We start from the raw sequence: 16,362 nt of genomic DNA, 5'->3' as shown, positions 1-16,362 counted from the left end.
TGCTGAAAACACTATGTTTCCCTCTGGTCTTGAATTGAGTTTATATTCTATAAAATGTTAATGTTAAATAATCTTTCAAAACTCAGTGCACCATATATGAGTGGTTCTATTTCTAGATTCTGTTTTATTCCAATGATCTATATGTCTTTCCTTACACCAACACTGCCTTGATTACCATAGCTTTAGAGGAAGTCTTAAAATTAGGTACTAAACACCTTCCAATAATTTTTTTTTCTTTTTCTTTTTACTTTCCAGGTCCTTTGTACTCCTACATAACTTTTAAATTTCAATATCCAATTCTTCATTTATAGCAAGTATACATAGACCTGAATTTTTATATATACCTTGTGTTTTCTAATCCTGCTAAATTCAAATAACAAGTTCTAGAGGCTCCTAGAGATTTCTTAGTATTTTCTCTGTAGATGATCATTTCATCTACATATAAAGATTTTGCTTCTAGGCCCAGGGATTTAGCTTAGTGGTTCCGCCGCCTGCCTTGCAAGCTAAGGACCCAAGTTCAATCCCTGGTACCAAAAAAAAAAAGGTTTTGCTTCTACCTTGCCAATTCTATCCTAATTATGTCATTTTACTGCCAGACTATTTTGGTGGGGCCTAGGTTTCAAAGTTTAATGGACAGATGAAGAGTAGGCATATGTGCCCTTGTTCCCCACCTTAGGGAGAAACTATTGTATCTTCTCAATTCATATAAGGAGTTTTTGCTGGAAGTATAGAGTACATATCTTTGATCTGTTGAGAAAGTTCTGTTCTACTTCTAGTCTCCTGATAACTTTTGCCATGAACAGCTGTAGAATTTAGTCCAATACTTTTTCTCCAACTAGTGACAGGATCATATGGCTTTTTCCTTTCCTCCTTTAAAATGACGACTTTTGGGGGTGGATCTTCCAATGCTGAACCAACAGTGCCATCCCTATAATAAAACCACTTTCTACATACTGCCAGATCTGACTTCTAATAGTTTGTTTTGTTAAACAAATTTCTATCTATGTTCATACACTTTTTGTCTATTATCTTTATCCAGTTTTAGGATTAGCACAGTGTTGATTTCTAAAATGAGGGGAGAAGTGTTCCTTCTTTTTTCTGCTTTAAATGTTTGATATAATTTATCAGTTAAAATGTATATGAGCCTGTTGTTGTCATATAGGTAGGTTTTCAAGCTAGGAATATACTTTCTTCAATAGGCGCTATTCAAATTTTATATTTCCTCCAGAGTTAGTTTCTCTCATTAATTTGTCTTCCAAGGTACTTCTTAGAAGTTGTCAAATTTATGTCAAAACAGATTTTATAATATGCTTTCTATATCCTTTTAAATTCTGTAAAATCTGTTGTAATGTTTCCTAGATCTTGATGTTGTAATTTTAAAAATGTATAAGTGATATTGTGTAATAGGAAGAAAAGGTCTAAAGGAGCAGGGGAAGTGGGAGGGAAGTGGGAGGGAAAGGAAAGAAGGGAAAAGAAAAAACATGAGAAAAGGAAAAAAATGGAAACAAAGTCTTTACAAATAGGGAAGGGTGGAGGGGGTGAAGGGAGGGCAGGGGAAGGGGAAAACAATAAGAACCAAGATACTCATGTAATGGTACAAGACCCCAGTGATGAATGTAACTGTATTTTAAACCTAAAATGTACCAATAAACTTAATGGGGATAAAGAAAAAGTCAAAAAGATACATTTGAAAGACCCTCTATATAAAATAGATAATACACTTACTCATGGGTATATATGTATTATAAAAATAAAGAGCAAGGGACTACAGATGGAGTTCAGTGGTAGTACACAAGATTAACATGCATGAGAGCCTGGGTTTGATTCCCACCACTGTGAAACAAGAAAAAAGAAAAAAGGAGCCACAACCCTGTAATCCCAGCACTCTGGGAGGCTGAGGCAGAAGGACTGCCAAATTCAAGGTAATGGGCTTGGAGATGTAGTCCAGTGTGAAAGTCCTGGGTTGCATCCCCAGTACTGCTCCCCCCCCAAAAGTAACACAGAGAATAGAAAAATACACAACAATTTCATGACCATGGTTTTCTCTGGAAAAAGGAAGAGAAGTAAGATATGGGGGAAAGTATTCAGAGGACCCAAACTTTTCTGTATTTTATTTCCTCTATCAACAACACCAGAAGATCTAGAAGAGATTTTGCATAAACCACATTTTCCCATTAAAAAAAGAAAGAGGAATCATAGAAATTAAAATGTATGGGACATCTACCATGGGTGTCCTTTTTTTGGTCTGCCTATGCTGCACTAAGTGAAGAGGAACTGTCTCAGGCCCCAGATAAAATATATAATATAGCTAATGTACATAAGTAACAAAATTTTTTTTTTTTTTTGGGTACCGGGGATCAAACTCCGGTCCTTGTGCTTTCGAGGCAGTTGGCAGAACCACTGAGCTAAATCCTCAGCCCTACAAAATTTCTTTTTATAAATATTTTTATTACAACATTAAAAAAAAAGAGAAAAAGAGAGAAAGAGAGCAAGTGGCCCACATGCTGTAGGCTGAACAAGTCTAAAACTCATCCAAGTCTTTATCCTCTCAATAGTTTTTTTTTTTTTTGGTACCAGGGATCAAACTCAGGAACTTGCGCTTGCCAGGCAGGCGCTGAACTACATCCATGGCCCTAATCTACAACTTTAAGTGCTATCTAAATAACTAAGCAGGCTTCCTAAAATATTTCCAGCTTGCCACACTCTAAGTAATTTTTCCTTTCCATTTCATTGAGTTACTTTAGATCAAAGTCAGCAAAGAGCAAAAACAGTCATTAGATGAAGAAATTAGTAATTCTTATTTTACAAAAGCACTTTTTCATATATTTACTTATTTAATATTCATGAAATACTAGGAAAGGCAGAAATTACCACCCAGTTAAACTGAATTTTAAAAATGACTTAATTTTTGCCTTGCATGAAACAGAAGGATAAGAAAGTGGGGCTGGGTAAAATTCTAGGAAGAGATTAGCCTATTCTTACTTAGCATATACGTATTCCAGCCAAACTATGTGCTACTTTCTAACTGCTTTACAGTAGCCTTCCTATGATGCTCCCCTGATCAAGTCATTCTCTTTTTCAGAGCCCTTACTTCCCTTTCTAAAAATTCACATATCTCTTCTTTCAAAAAATCGTTGTTAAAAAAAAGATGTTACAGGTGCCGGGGATTTAGCTCAGTGGTTTTGCCGCCTGCCCTGCAAGCGCGAGGACCTGAGTTCGATTCCCGGTACCAAAAAAAAAAAAAAAAGATGTTATGCACATATACCAAATCTTTACAGTGAATGTAATCATGTACTGCAAACATGTACTAATAAAAATAAAAACTAAAAAAATCTAAAGGTTAAAATTAAGTAATAAAAATTAGTGCTGAAGCCTCAGCTGCTTCACAAGACTGTTTCAGATTAGAGCCTTCAGGCTCTTACCAGTATAAAAACACTTTCCTTTTCCTCCCCCTTTCCAACCTATTACATAAAACAGTATTTCCCAGCTGTTTTTAGTTATGCAATAAATTTGTTGTTATACCTGCCACATGAGAGCATGAGCTATTTGCTACTCTGACAAAAAGCATTCTGACTTTGCTCACTGGGGTGTACTTTTTTTTTTCCTGGTACCAGCAATCAAACTTAGGACCTTGCCAGTGAGGCAGGTGCGTTGCCATTGAGCTAAATCCCTGGTTACTGAGGTGTAATTTCTAATGACTCATATTAACTAATACAGCTCCTTTCTCAGAATACCAAGTAGAATTTTCTTCATCCTTTAGCATAATGCTCATCATTTTACAGTGAAAAGAATATACTAGGGCTGGGGATTTAGCTCAGTGGTTTCGACGCCTGCTGCACAAGCGCAAGGACCCGAGCTTGATCCCCGGTACCAAAAAAAAAGAATATATTAGTTTTGGAGTGAGACAAATCTGTGTTAAAATCTTCTGCCACTTAACTACTATCATTGCAACTCTCTGAAAACCTAAAATCAATTAGGGCTAGAAATTTAGCTCATTGGTGCTGCCACCTGCCTTGAAAACGCAAGGTCCCTAGCTCGATCCCCAGTACCAAAAACAAAAACAAAAAAACTTCTGCCACTTGCTACTGCGTATCTGTAGTAAGTCACAACAGTCAATCTCCTAGACCTCAATTTCTGGAAACAGGGATTATGTGGCCCACACCCAAACACTATTAGGACAAAGTTGATTCAAACTAGAGCTCTTCAAAAGCACATTTTTGTTTTGTTTGCTTAGTTCTTCAACAAATATCCATATATATATATATACACACACACATACACACACACACACAGGTTTTTTTGGTACCGGGGACTGAACTCAGGACCTTGCACTCTTGAGGGAGGCGTGGTGCCACTGAGCTAAATCCCCGGCCCTACAATATTTTTAACAGAGAAAGACAATAATTTAACCGCACTCTAAACCTAGATTCATCAACCCCTACCTAGAACTCCACACACAATGATTTATAATTACCCAATATATGTTTCACCCACTGACCATTTAGCACAACCCTAAAACAACAAGGCAAACAGCAGAAACAAATCCCTAAACCCATGTACACATACCATTATGGTCATTCTGATCACCCGTTCTCTTGCACTCATCTCACATCTCTTGTCCTTATTCCCAACTTTTTAAATTTACAAATTCATTTGCCCTATTCCTTATGACACTTATTCTGGTAAGAGGATTAGGTGGCTAATCAGATACTAGAAATCTTTGAGTCGGAAGTGTAATGTGATGAGTGAATGCAATACATAATTAAGAACCATCTTTTTCTTCATGGGCAGACAGCCCTACTTCAGGCACTCAATCTCTCCCCCTAACTGGCCCCCTTTTTTGCACTACTGGGGACTGAACCCAGTGACTTTACACTGAATTACATCCTGAGGGGCCCCCCCCTCATTTTTTTGTTTTGGGGGACTTTTTTTGAGTCAAGGTCTTCCTATGTCGTCTAGGCTGCTCGTGAACTCATTATGTAGCCCAGGATGGCCTTGAACTCACCTGGTTCTCCTGCCTCAGCCTCCCAGGGCTGGGATTACAGGGATGCACCACCATACCCAGCTGCTTTCTTCCCTTAATTAATGATTTCAAACATTTTTAGCTATGGAATCCCACCATGTAAAACAGACAAGCAGAAGCTGCTCCAGCTGAAGTAAAGAGCGGTTGTGTACAGTACAACCCCACCAATAACATTCTCCAAAGATTAGGGATCCAAGAATCAGTATGACAATCATTATTCTACATTAGCGGTTCTCAAAGAGTGATCTGAAGACCTCCAGAAGTCCCCAAATCTCACAGGCCTCTAATCCCAGCACTCTGAGAGGCTGAAGCATGAGGACCTACAACACTGAGTCCCACCTGAGCAATTTAACAAGATTCTGTATCAAAATTAAAAAGGGTTGGGCATGTAGCTCAGTGTGAAGATCCTTGGTTCAAGCCTTAGTACTGTCAAAAAAAGTCCCCAAGATTTCTTCTAGGGGGTCCATAAAGCCAAAACTAAGGAATAAACTATGTATGATGATGCATGTGTGTAGTTCGAGCTACTTACCTGGGAGGCCAAGGTAGGAGCATCACTTGAGCCCAGGAGTTCAAGGCCAGATTGGTAATACAGCAAGATCCCATTTAAAACAAAAACTCCTAAGGTATTATTTGCCTCCCTCTCCCCTTCCCAGATGACTTCTGCCCCATGGTGCAAGAGCAACAGTGCAAGTGAAGCACTGATGATGCAGGCCTGTAATCCCAGCATCCTAGGAGGATGAGGCAGGAGGATTGCAAATCCAAGCCCAACCCTGTTTCAAAACAAAAAAGAAAATAAGGCTGCAGATATGAGTATAGCTCAGTGTGAAGATTCTGGGTTCAATTTCCATCACTGAAAAATAAAAAATATTATGTAGGGCTGGGGATTTAGCTCAGTGGTTCCACCGCTTGCCTTGCAAGTGGAAGGTCCCAAGTTCAATTCGCGGTACCAAAAAAAAATTATGTAAAAATGTTGGAACCTTCAAGGGCATGGTGATGGTCACACCTGTAATCTCAGCTACTTGAGAGATTGAGGGCCGGGATTTAGCTCAGTGGTTTCACTGCCTGCTGTGCAAGCACAAGGACCCAAGTTCAATCCCTGGTACCAAAAAAAAAAAAAAAGAGAGAGAGATTGATGCAGGAGACTGAAAATTCAAAGGCCATCCTGGGCAATTTACAGACCCTGTCTCAAGAATAAAAATATTAAAAGGGGCTGGGAATGTAGGGATGTAGCTCAACACTCCAGGGGTTCAATCCTCAGTACTGAAAATTTAGAAAAGAAAACCTGGATCTAAGCATAAATCTAGGCAACACCCCTAAACTGTACTAACAAGCTGCTGAATTCTTCACTGCCACACAGTACAGAGTACAAAAAAATTCCACTTTAAGAATGTCTCAATGCAGGAAGATCATCATAAATTCAAGCCAGCCTGGGCCGGCAAACTAGGACTGCAAAGTAGTGCTCAACCTGAGTAACTCAATCCTTTCACAAAACAAAAAATAAACAAGAGCTAGGGATGTAGCTCAGTGGTAGAGCACCTGCCTAGCATGCTCAACTTCCTGGGTTGAATCCCTTAGTTCAATAATCATTAAATTAATAAATTAAAATAATTTTATTTCCCTCCTAAAAATGTGTTCCTCATTACACAAATTAATTATAAACTCTTCAAGAACTAGGATGTAGCTCAGTGGCACCATGCTTGCCTGGCAAGCGCAAGGTCCTGAGTTTGATTCCCAGTACCAAAGGGGAATAAAAGCAAAGATAAACTCTCCAGTATGTAAAATCATGACTATTTACTAAATTACTGTATACAGGAGGACAAGATCCCCCCATCAATGCATATTTCTGTGGCATCAACTATATGAGTGAAATGGAAAGCTAATGGAATCATATTTAATACATTTATTCAACTACAAGCACCTTTGCCCCTTGATCAAAACCAGAATTATTTGAATTAACCTATATCTTCTTTCAAACAAGATCTTGATTTGGGCCAAGGATTTAGCTCAGTGGTTTTGCCACCTGCTGCGCAAGTGCAAGGACCCGAGTTCAATCCCTGGTATCAAAAAACAAAAACAAAAACAAGATCTTGATTTACCCTATGCCAGAGAAAGGGAAGCTACTATAGAAATGGAACAAGAAACTAAAGAAAACTGACTCAAAAATGGGGAAACAGAAAAGTCACTCTAGTACTCTTAACTTTTCAGTATCCCATTGCCAAAACTTAACAATTTAATGGTTTTTCATGGACAATGTTTTCTTTCTTTTAAATTTTATCTCGAACAACTTATGTTTTTAAAATGCAATTTGGGGGGTGGTGGTACCGGGGATCAAACTTGGGTCCTTGCGCTTGTGCAGCAGGCGGCAAAACTAAAATGCAATTTTTAAAACTTACTTTACAGACACCAAGCAAAATAAAGGTATGATTTTGCTAAAATATTAGGAATATTTTTACTGAAGGAGTGGTCTCAATGAGGAGCAATATTTACAATTTCTTGAGACCTTCTTGTTTTTCACAACTCAGGGAGGAGGTATTACGGTATGGCTATCTAGTGGATAGAGGAGTGGATAGAGGATAGAGGAGTGGATAGTCTGTTAAGTATTCTGAAATACAAGAGGCGTCTCACATTGGAGAGTTATTTGGCCAAAAGTGCCGCAGCTAAGGAACTTCTCTAGAGACAGACTATGTACCAAATACTCAGGTCAGTTCCAAAGACAATGCACCAAATTCTCAGGGAATGTTTTCATACTTCACTTCTACTCAATTACATCTCTAAATTCTTTAGTCCTCTAACTTTTCAACAAATTGTCTAAGTACAGATAGAGTAGTCTCTATAAAAAGTACTTATCAGTACTAGTACAATTTACTTCCTATATTATATTGTCATCACATATTACAATAAAGTAATATTGAGAAAAGAGACCACCTCTCCATATGGAATTTGGCAACTATGGGTTGTGTTTTTAGACAACTATAGCTTACCTGTGTTATTAGGCAACTATGGGTTAACTAGGTAACTATGTTCTTTATAAAATGTACCTGAGTAGCCATGACAACTTCTATAATCTGTCACCAAAGGAGCACAATGGACTTAGAAAGCCCTGCCAGAACAATTTGTTCTACCCTTCTCTATTGCACTATTTTACATAAATCCTGCTTGTTCTACTCCCAAAGAAACTCCAATGGAATTAAGCTTTGTAGATTTTTTTTTAAAAAAAAAGGTATATAAGAAAGTGCAAACTTCTATTCAGGGCTATCAAGACTGACAGGAGTCACTCTGAGCCACTGGCATCATTAAAAGCCGCTTTTGCTCCTATCTTCGTATTAAAGAGTTATCTGTCTGAGGTCCCTTTGGCTGAAGGAACCCCTTTCTTGAGTTCTGGTCACAACAGCCCATCCAAACAGGCAAAAACCTGCTAAAATTCTGCCCATTTTGGGGGGTAATTCAAATGATTCGGCCTTAGATGTATTAAGCCTCCTGGAGCAAAGTCCCCCTTACAAACAACAGATACCAGCCCCAGCTCCAGGACCCTTGGGACCTCCAGAGTCAGGCCCTTCAGTTCAGAGACGGCCTCGTGCCAGCTGCAGTCTCAGAGGCCCCCCGCTCCATTTTGACTCCACTACGTATCTGGTCTGACCTCTGGTTTGGCCCCAAGTTCCCGGTGCCTACTGCATCCCCTGCTTCTTCTACAAGGCCTCATCAGACTGAAACTCCCCAGACCTAATTGATACGGGAACAAACCACTGGGTTGTGATATTCCCCACTGTACCTCTCAGCCATAAGACAACTGACATCAAGGGGCCACAAGTCAAACTAAGACATAAGCCTTGCCAGCCATGGTTTTGCAAAATAGGGCCCCACGAGGTGGTCCATCAATTCTTGAACATGCCTGACTGTTTAGTTCTCCTCTTAGGGAGGGATTTGTTGGCCAAGTTAAGGGCCAAAATGGACAGAAAAATACACTTTAAACTGCTACCTCCGAGGTTGATCCTGGTCCTATACCCGGAAATAAAATAGAGGCTCCATGACTAGCCAATTCAGATGACTCCCAGAGGAGTATTTGGACTCTAAAATTGGCCCCAGATGTGAACAAAAGACAATCCACCCAGCCAATGCCAATTTGGATTGGCAACAGACCAATCCCCAATCAAAATAAAACCCAAGACCCAAAAACAATTGGAAGCATTCTTGAGAACATCAGGCTTTTATAAGATAAGGATTCCCAACTGCACCATCATAGCTAAGCCCCTCTGTAAAGCCACAAGGGGATAGGAATGCAGCAAAAAAACCCCCAAAAAAACCTCACTTTCAAGGGTCTCAAAAAAAAACTTCAGAAAACTCCAGCACTAGGTCTCTCTGACCTAAACAAGTCTTTCACCCTCTATGTGACTGAACAAAAGATCACAGTAGGGACGCTAGTCTAGACCCCTGGTTCCTGGGAAAGACTGGTGGCCTATTTGTCCAAACAACTAGACAGAGTAACACAAGGGTGGCCTCCTTTTCTGAGGGCTTTGGATGCAATGGCTCTTTTGACCAAAGGGGTTGAGAAACTGATTCTAGGCCAAGACCTACAAATGTGAGTCCCACACACTGCAGTCACCCTTATAAATGCTAAAGGCCACCACTGGCTCACAAATTCGCATCTGACCCAATACCAAAGTTTGCTCTGTAAAAACTCTCAAATCAGGGTGAAAGTCTCAAACCTAAACCCAGCTAACCTCCTTCCCCAACTAGAAGGGCCCATACATGATTGTGAAGAGGCCATAGAACAGGTTTACTTAGATCTGTGAGACCAACCTCTCCAAAGGCCTAAGTTAAAGTTCTTTATGGACAGGAGTAACCACATAGACGAGACTAGAAAGAGGGCTGGCTATGCAGTTGTGCTCTCTACAAGAAAAAAAAAAAAAAAAAAAGAGCCAGGGATTTCGCTCAGTGGTTTTGCCACCTGCTGCACAAGCACAAGGACCCAAGTTCAATCCCCACTACCAAAAAAAAGAAAAAGCAAAGAAAAAAGAAAGGATTACTTATAACAGGGGACAAAATGATTACCCCAAAAACATACTTTGGCTCTTAGAAGCTGTATGGGCCCCCAAGGAGATCACAGGGGACATCAAAAAAGATCTAAAAAATAGATGGACAATGAAAATGCCAACCAAGAAGCCAAGGTCACAAGTTTATGGTCAAATGGTATGTTCCTTCCCTTGATCTCTTTGGGAAAAAATTAAAAAACAAAAACAAAACGGTTTATTCATCGGATGAACTCCAATAGGTGGCCAAAGGAGGAGAAAACAAAGAAAAACAGATGGTGCTGGTTTCCAGATGGCCAAATTGTGGTACCATACCATGTGGGGCCTTGATTAATACAAGCTACACATAAGACTACCCACCTAGGAAAGAAAAAATCACAGGTTCAGCTCGGCTACTTTTACATCCTCAACCGCCCTGACCAAACAAACTGCCCAGTAGTTAACGACTTGTGCTCAACACAATCCAAAGACAACAGCAGGCATCCCAGCAGGGTTCCAGAGGATAGGGGCAACATCTTTTAAAGATATCCAGGTGGACTTCACAAAACTGCCCAAGTGTGGAGGATTTCATTACTTTTTGGTTACAGTCTGCACTTACTCCAACTGGGTAGAGACTTTCCCTTGTTGGACAGAAAAGCCCCAAAAAAGTGACATGGATATTGCTATAAGAAACCATTCCTTGCTATGGGCTTCCACAGAACACAGGACCAGACAACAGTTCTGCTTTTGTGTCAACAGTGGTCCAAGAGATGACAAACACTTTGGGGATTAATTAAAATTTACATACGGCCTATTGGCCCCAGAGCTCGGGAAAGGTAAAGAAGATAAATAAAACCCTGAAAAGTGAGGTTAAAAAAACTTTGCCAAGGGCCAGGGATTTAGCTTAGTGGTGCCGTCACGTGCCTCACAAGTGCAAGGTCCTAAGTTGGATCCCCAGTACCAAAAAAAAAACTTTGTCAAGAGGCTGGCCTTACCTGGATCTGGGCCTTACCCATTGTACTTCTCCAAATACATTACACTCTCCACAAGAGAACAGGCTATTCACTCTATGAGCTTCTGTTTGCCAGGCCACCTCCTGTCTTGAGAGGACTAACACACTCTATCAGAAAAGCTACCTTAGAAAAATGATTGATCTAGAAAAGGTCTCCCAAAAGACATCCTCTTGGGCCTTAGAAAGGGTCCCTGTTAGCATTTCTAGTCCACTCCACCCCTTCTCTAGGGGGAGATTCAGTTTGAATAAAAGACTAGCGACAAGACAGCCTTAAGCCCAAATGGAAGGGTCCACTAACAGTCATTTTGACCACCCCCACGGCAGTCCAAGTGGAAGGAGTCCCCACGTAGATCCACCATAGTCGGTAAAAAAGGATGCGACATGGGCCAGGGATTTAGCTCAGTGGTGCTGGCGCCTGCCTTGCAAGCACAAGGTCCTGAGTTCAATCCCCAGTACCAAAAAAAAAAAAAAAAAGACTGCGACACCAGAATGGAGGTGTTCCAGAGACCCTCATCACAACACCAAGATCATCTTGACTCAGAGGGGAACCACAGCAAAGTCATCAAAAGACATAAGCTCTGCTCAAGTCACTCTGGGGGCTGATTAGTCTACACACGACAGTAGCCTGAGGATGCCACTATGTATGGGACTACATACCTTTGTTTCTACCTGTGATGAACTGTCATCCCTTGCTTTTAACTGTTTTAGGATTTCTTTCCCTGCTTTTTGCCACAGCCTTTGCTGAGACCGCCCCAGCTGACTGGAATTGGGGCAAAAGGTGTCTGTTAGTCCTCACCTTCCTTTTGTGGGTGCAATGTTTACTGGTATTGGTTGCTTTTACCAGGGGGTCTCATCTCCACTCCAGGAGTGACAAGGAGGGAATAATTCCCGCAGGGACAACCAAAAATTGTGAACCTCTGCCTGCAGGTCACTCAGACAGGAACTTCTGTTATGACTGTTTTGCTTTTCCATACTCACTATGTTTGTTAAAGAGAAGTCATAAAATCCAGTGCCCATAATTTGACTTCACACAAGATCTGTAAGCCTGACAATACCCTACCCATTTGCTGTAACTCAAAGTACCACTTGAGAGTTTAAAATCCTGACTGTGCCTCACACCAGAGACAAATTAGGACCCTTGATAAACAAAACCACAAAATTAAGGCCCACAGAGCTCATGATTTTATTTTTTGATGCTTGTACAGCTATCAATTCCACCTTTAAAGCTAATCAAATATTCTTCCCCAACTACAGGGAGATCCAGCTTCCCTACACATCCTGTGGGGGCATAAACTGGAAAACAGAATAAAAATAATGACAAATATATGTACATCTGGAAAAATAACCCATGGGATTAGTGATCTCTATCCACCAACCAATGGTTACCCCTATTGGTCTTATGTAAAATTGGCCACCTGACAGGTGGGATCTCCTTTAGAAAAAACAAAAGATCCCCTACCCCTTGTGGGCTCTGGACATGTAATCCAGTCACTGTTAATCTCATAGACAGACCCCCCAGGACTCAAAACTGGGAGGAAAACAAAGACTTCAGACTACAGATAAATAGAAAAGGTTATGACCTGGGGATACTGATCTGTATCAAGAGATGTAACCATGACAATTCTGGAGCCTTAAATTCCATGAAAAAAATCACCATAGATAAAAAAAATAGCCTCTTAGGGATGAGGATTTAGCTTCATGGGGTGCTGTGCCTGCCTGGCAAGCACAAGGTCCTGGGTTCAATTTCCAGTATTGAAAAAAAAAAAGCCTCTAGGGCTAAAAAACATCAACCCAGGACTGGGGATTTAGCTCAGTGGCACTTGCTTTGTAAGCTCAAGGTCCTGAGTTCAATACCCAGTACCCCCCCCCAAAAAAATCAATTTATAAAAGATTATATAGGGCCGCGGATTTAGTTCAGTGGTTCTGCCACCTGCCTCACAAGCACAAGGACCTGAGTTCAATTCCTGGTGCCAAAAGAAAAAAGAAAAAAAGATTATGTAATCATAGACATTGATGAGATAAAAATTGATATAAAAGATGAGGCTCTTCAATCAGAGCCTCAAAGAGGGGAATGAGAGAAGAGACCACCCCTCCATATGGAATTGGGCAACTATGCGTTGTGTTATTAGACAACTATGGGTTAACTCTACTATTAGGCAACTATGTTCTTTGTAAAATGTACCTGAGTAGCCATGACAACTTCTGTAATCTGTTACCAAAGGAGTTAGAAAAGTCCTGCCAGAACTCTTTGCTCTCCCCTTCTCCACTGCTCTGCTTTGTGTAAATCCTGCTTGCTCTATTCCCAGGGAAACTCCAATGGAATTAAGCTTCGTAGATGTAAAGAAAAAAAAGATATATAAGAAAGCACAAACTTCTATTCAGGGCTCTCAAGACAGGAGTCACTCGCTGAGCTGCCGCATCATTAAAAGCTGCTTTTGCTCCTATCTTTGTGTTAAAGAGTCGTCTGTCCGAGGTCCTCACTGTTTCCTACTTCAATGTGACCAATTCTTTCTAAGCCATGAATTTGGTTTCCTAAAAATTCTACTTGATCTTAGTTATCTAGGAGCTAGTTGGACACAAAGTCAGGTACAAAGTACCATGAAAAGCATAAACAGTATGACTTCCCTTATTTGGTCCCCATATTTCAGGAACACACAAATATCCAGACTTTTAGATTTTTAGATTTAACTTCCCCAATTCATTTATTCATTCAAGCAGATAAAACATATGGAGGTTCTACTGTGTGCCAAGTAACCTAGATACAAAGATAAGACAAGAATAGTTTAATAAAAAGACAAACAGCTAAAATAAAAAATGTTATGTGCTATAAATAGAAGTATCCAAGAAGTGTTATGGAAGCTTACAAGGGTGTGCCAGGAAAGGCTTCCCAGAAGAGGGTGATGCTTGAACTGAGAAAATGTTACAGAAAACAAACCATGCTTATATGTTAATATTTAAACTATAGTTCTCTGCTGCTTTTATGCACCACTAGTTTGTTATTTTTGCTTTGTCATATAAACAACAGCAAAGTGACAATCTGACTGATGTGAACAGACCAAAGTGGCAACATAGTTAATTTCAATGAATACTGAAGAGTCAAAAATAACTTTATCAAAGCTGGCTGTGATCGTGTATACCTGTAACCCAGCACCCAGGTGGCTGAGGCAGGTGGATTGCCACAAATCTGAGGTCAGCCTGGGCTACACAGTGAGTTCGAGGCCAGCCTGAATTACACAGTGAAACCCTGCCTCAAAAGTAGCTCCGAGTATAGACATGTACTACTATGCACAACTTGGTTTTGCTTTTTAAAGGTCCTAACCTCCACCAAGTATAACATCTGCCACCCAGTTAATAACCGTTTCTTTCTGAATTTCTAAAACCATCCCAGGTGAATAATTACAGCCATTTTCTTTCTTCCAGTTAATTTTCCTTCCATTTATCCTACTACAACACTTCATTCTGAATTGTATACTTGAGAGTCATCGTAAGTTCCAAAGTACAACTACAAAGTGACTGCTGCCTAAATCTTTTTTTTTTTTTTTTTGGTATCAGGGATTGAACTCGGTACGTTGCACTTTCAAGGCAGGGGGCGGCACCACTGAGCTAAATCCCCGGTCTTTTTTTTTTTGTACCAGGAATCGAACTCAGGGCCTCGAATTTGCCAGGCAGGTGCTGTGGGGCTGAGCTACATTCCTGGCCCTAAATCCTTTTTTTTTTTTTGAGACACGGTCCTGCTATTCAGGCTGGCCTTGAACTCACAGCGATGCTCCTGCCTCAACCTCCCAAGTGCTGGAATCACAGGGAGCCCCCCACCACGCCCCATAGGCTTCCTAAACCTTGTGAATGCTTCCTGCTGTAATTATTCCAAGGTTGTGGTATCACCCTAACTGGACCACTTTTTCCTTGGAATCCCCAGCAGTTGACAAAAGTCAATTTGAGGGAACGACTCTTTTTTTTGTTTTGTTTTGGTAGTGGGGATGAACTCAGGACGCTGTGTCGCTGAGCTACATCCCCGGGCCGGGAATGACTTTTATAGATTTATTTCCAATACATAACACCGCCGACACTCTTCAACCAACTTTTAAATTTAGTGCTCAAAGTCTAGGTTAGGATATCCCTAATAAAGCGTCTACTTCACCAAAAAGATATGGTAGCAACCAAGTCGGACATGCTACTCTACTTATATCAAATGCCTCTGTACATTTCCCCCCTCACCGCCCACCAAAGAGAATACTCAATAACGGGAGACTGGAACATACACGAAGGGTCGAGTACAAGAAAATTTCTACATTGAGTAAGGAATTCCGGAGTTCGCTAACACTGTCTCTCAGTCACTGTATCTCCATCTATAAAACTTACATAGAAAAACTGAATTAAATATTTTCTAACCTCCTCAAGGCCACAGTAATCCAGGTATCCAATCTTTCTCCTTTACCTTTACGTGAAACATGTAGAAATACCAGAAACGAACCCTTTACACATATGAACCGACCCTAATTCTCAAATACTGTTTTCAAAAGCTAACGAACTTCCGACTTATTCACCCTAACCCTAAGACTTTCCCCACATGCTCCACGAAGAAGTCAAGACAAATAAAGCTCATCGAGCATCAGGGTCAAGGAAATGCCAGGAAACCCCACTAGGATCGCACAAAAATCCGGGGGCTCCCAAACACCACCCAGCGAATGAATGAGGACAACCACGGAAATGGAAGTGCCCTCTGCGTGGGCTGACAAGGGAGACCCCGGACCTGGACCCCACCGGTGAAGATTCCCTTCCAGGGCCTGAAGAGCAGGGCCGCGGGGCCAAGGGTCGCAGGCCCCGCCCTCTCGCTCAGGATGGACGATTCGGGCTAGGGCGGGAGACTTCGGGGCCGAGAGGGCCCGGGACGCCTCACGCACTCTCCCGCCCGAAGGGGAGGAGGAGGCAGCCGGTCCGGGGTCACCGCCGCTCCAGTTCCCGACTTACCGCGGTGCGTTGGGGAAGGTGGAGTGTCCAGAGTAAGGGCTCAGGCCCGTCCGCCACCCACTGCTCAACGAGCAGCGCGCGGCCACCAGGAAACCGTCGCCGCCTCCACCGCCACCGCTACCGACCGCCGCTTCGGGCGCAGAGCGCAGAGGGCCCGACTGCGTCACACGCCGCCCGCCGTCAGAGGCTCGCTCGTGACGCTCCGCCCTCGGCGCCTGCGTATTAGCAGATCAGGCTGCCACTCGGAGTCCTCCCCAGTACTCATTGGGCAAAGAGTCTTTTGAAACCGAATGTAAGAAAGGTCTTTGCCAGAAGAGAAGGGGAAGAGGAGGGGCGTAACGAGTCAGGGGGAG

The 16,362-nt window shown here is 41.6% G+C and overlaps 1 protein-coding gene across 7 annotated transcripts in view; it reads right to left on the bottom strand.

Annotated features, from left to right (window-relative positions):
• Nup98 (nucleoporin 98 and 96 precursor) overlaps window positions 1–16,211 on the bottom strand; it is a 120,421-nt gene extending 104,210 nt beyond the window's left edge. For 4 of the 7 annotated variants that reach the window (XM_004863321.4, XM_021243232.2, XM_013065006.3 and 1 more), the window contains exon 1: window positions 16,010–16,165. The gene's annotated coding sequence lies outside the window, so the exon portion shown is untranslated. Of the gene's footprint in view, window positions 1–16,009 lie in introns of all 7 variants that reach the window. The other 3 variants (XM_004863320.4, XM_004863322.4, XM_087211842.1) reach the window with 1 other exon arrangement.
• Between the last annotated feature and the right edge of the window lie 151 nt (window positions 16,212–16,362).

Source organism: Heterocephalus glaber, unplaced genomic scaffold, assembly GCF_053883595.1.
Source record: "Heterocephalus glaber isolate CG9 unplaced genomic scaffold, H.glaber_assembly_v1.0 deba00001428, whole genome shotgun sequence".
In the NCBI taxonomy this organism is placed as follows: domain Eukaryota; kingdom Metazoa; phylum Chordata; class Mammalia; order Rodentia; family Bathyergidae; genus Heterocephalus; species Heterocephalus glaber.
This window is presented reverse-complemented; position numbering and strand designations above follow the sequence as displayed.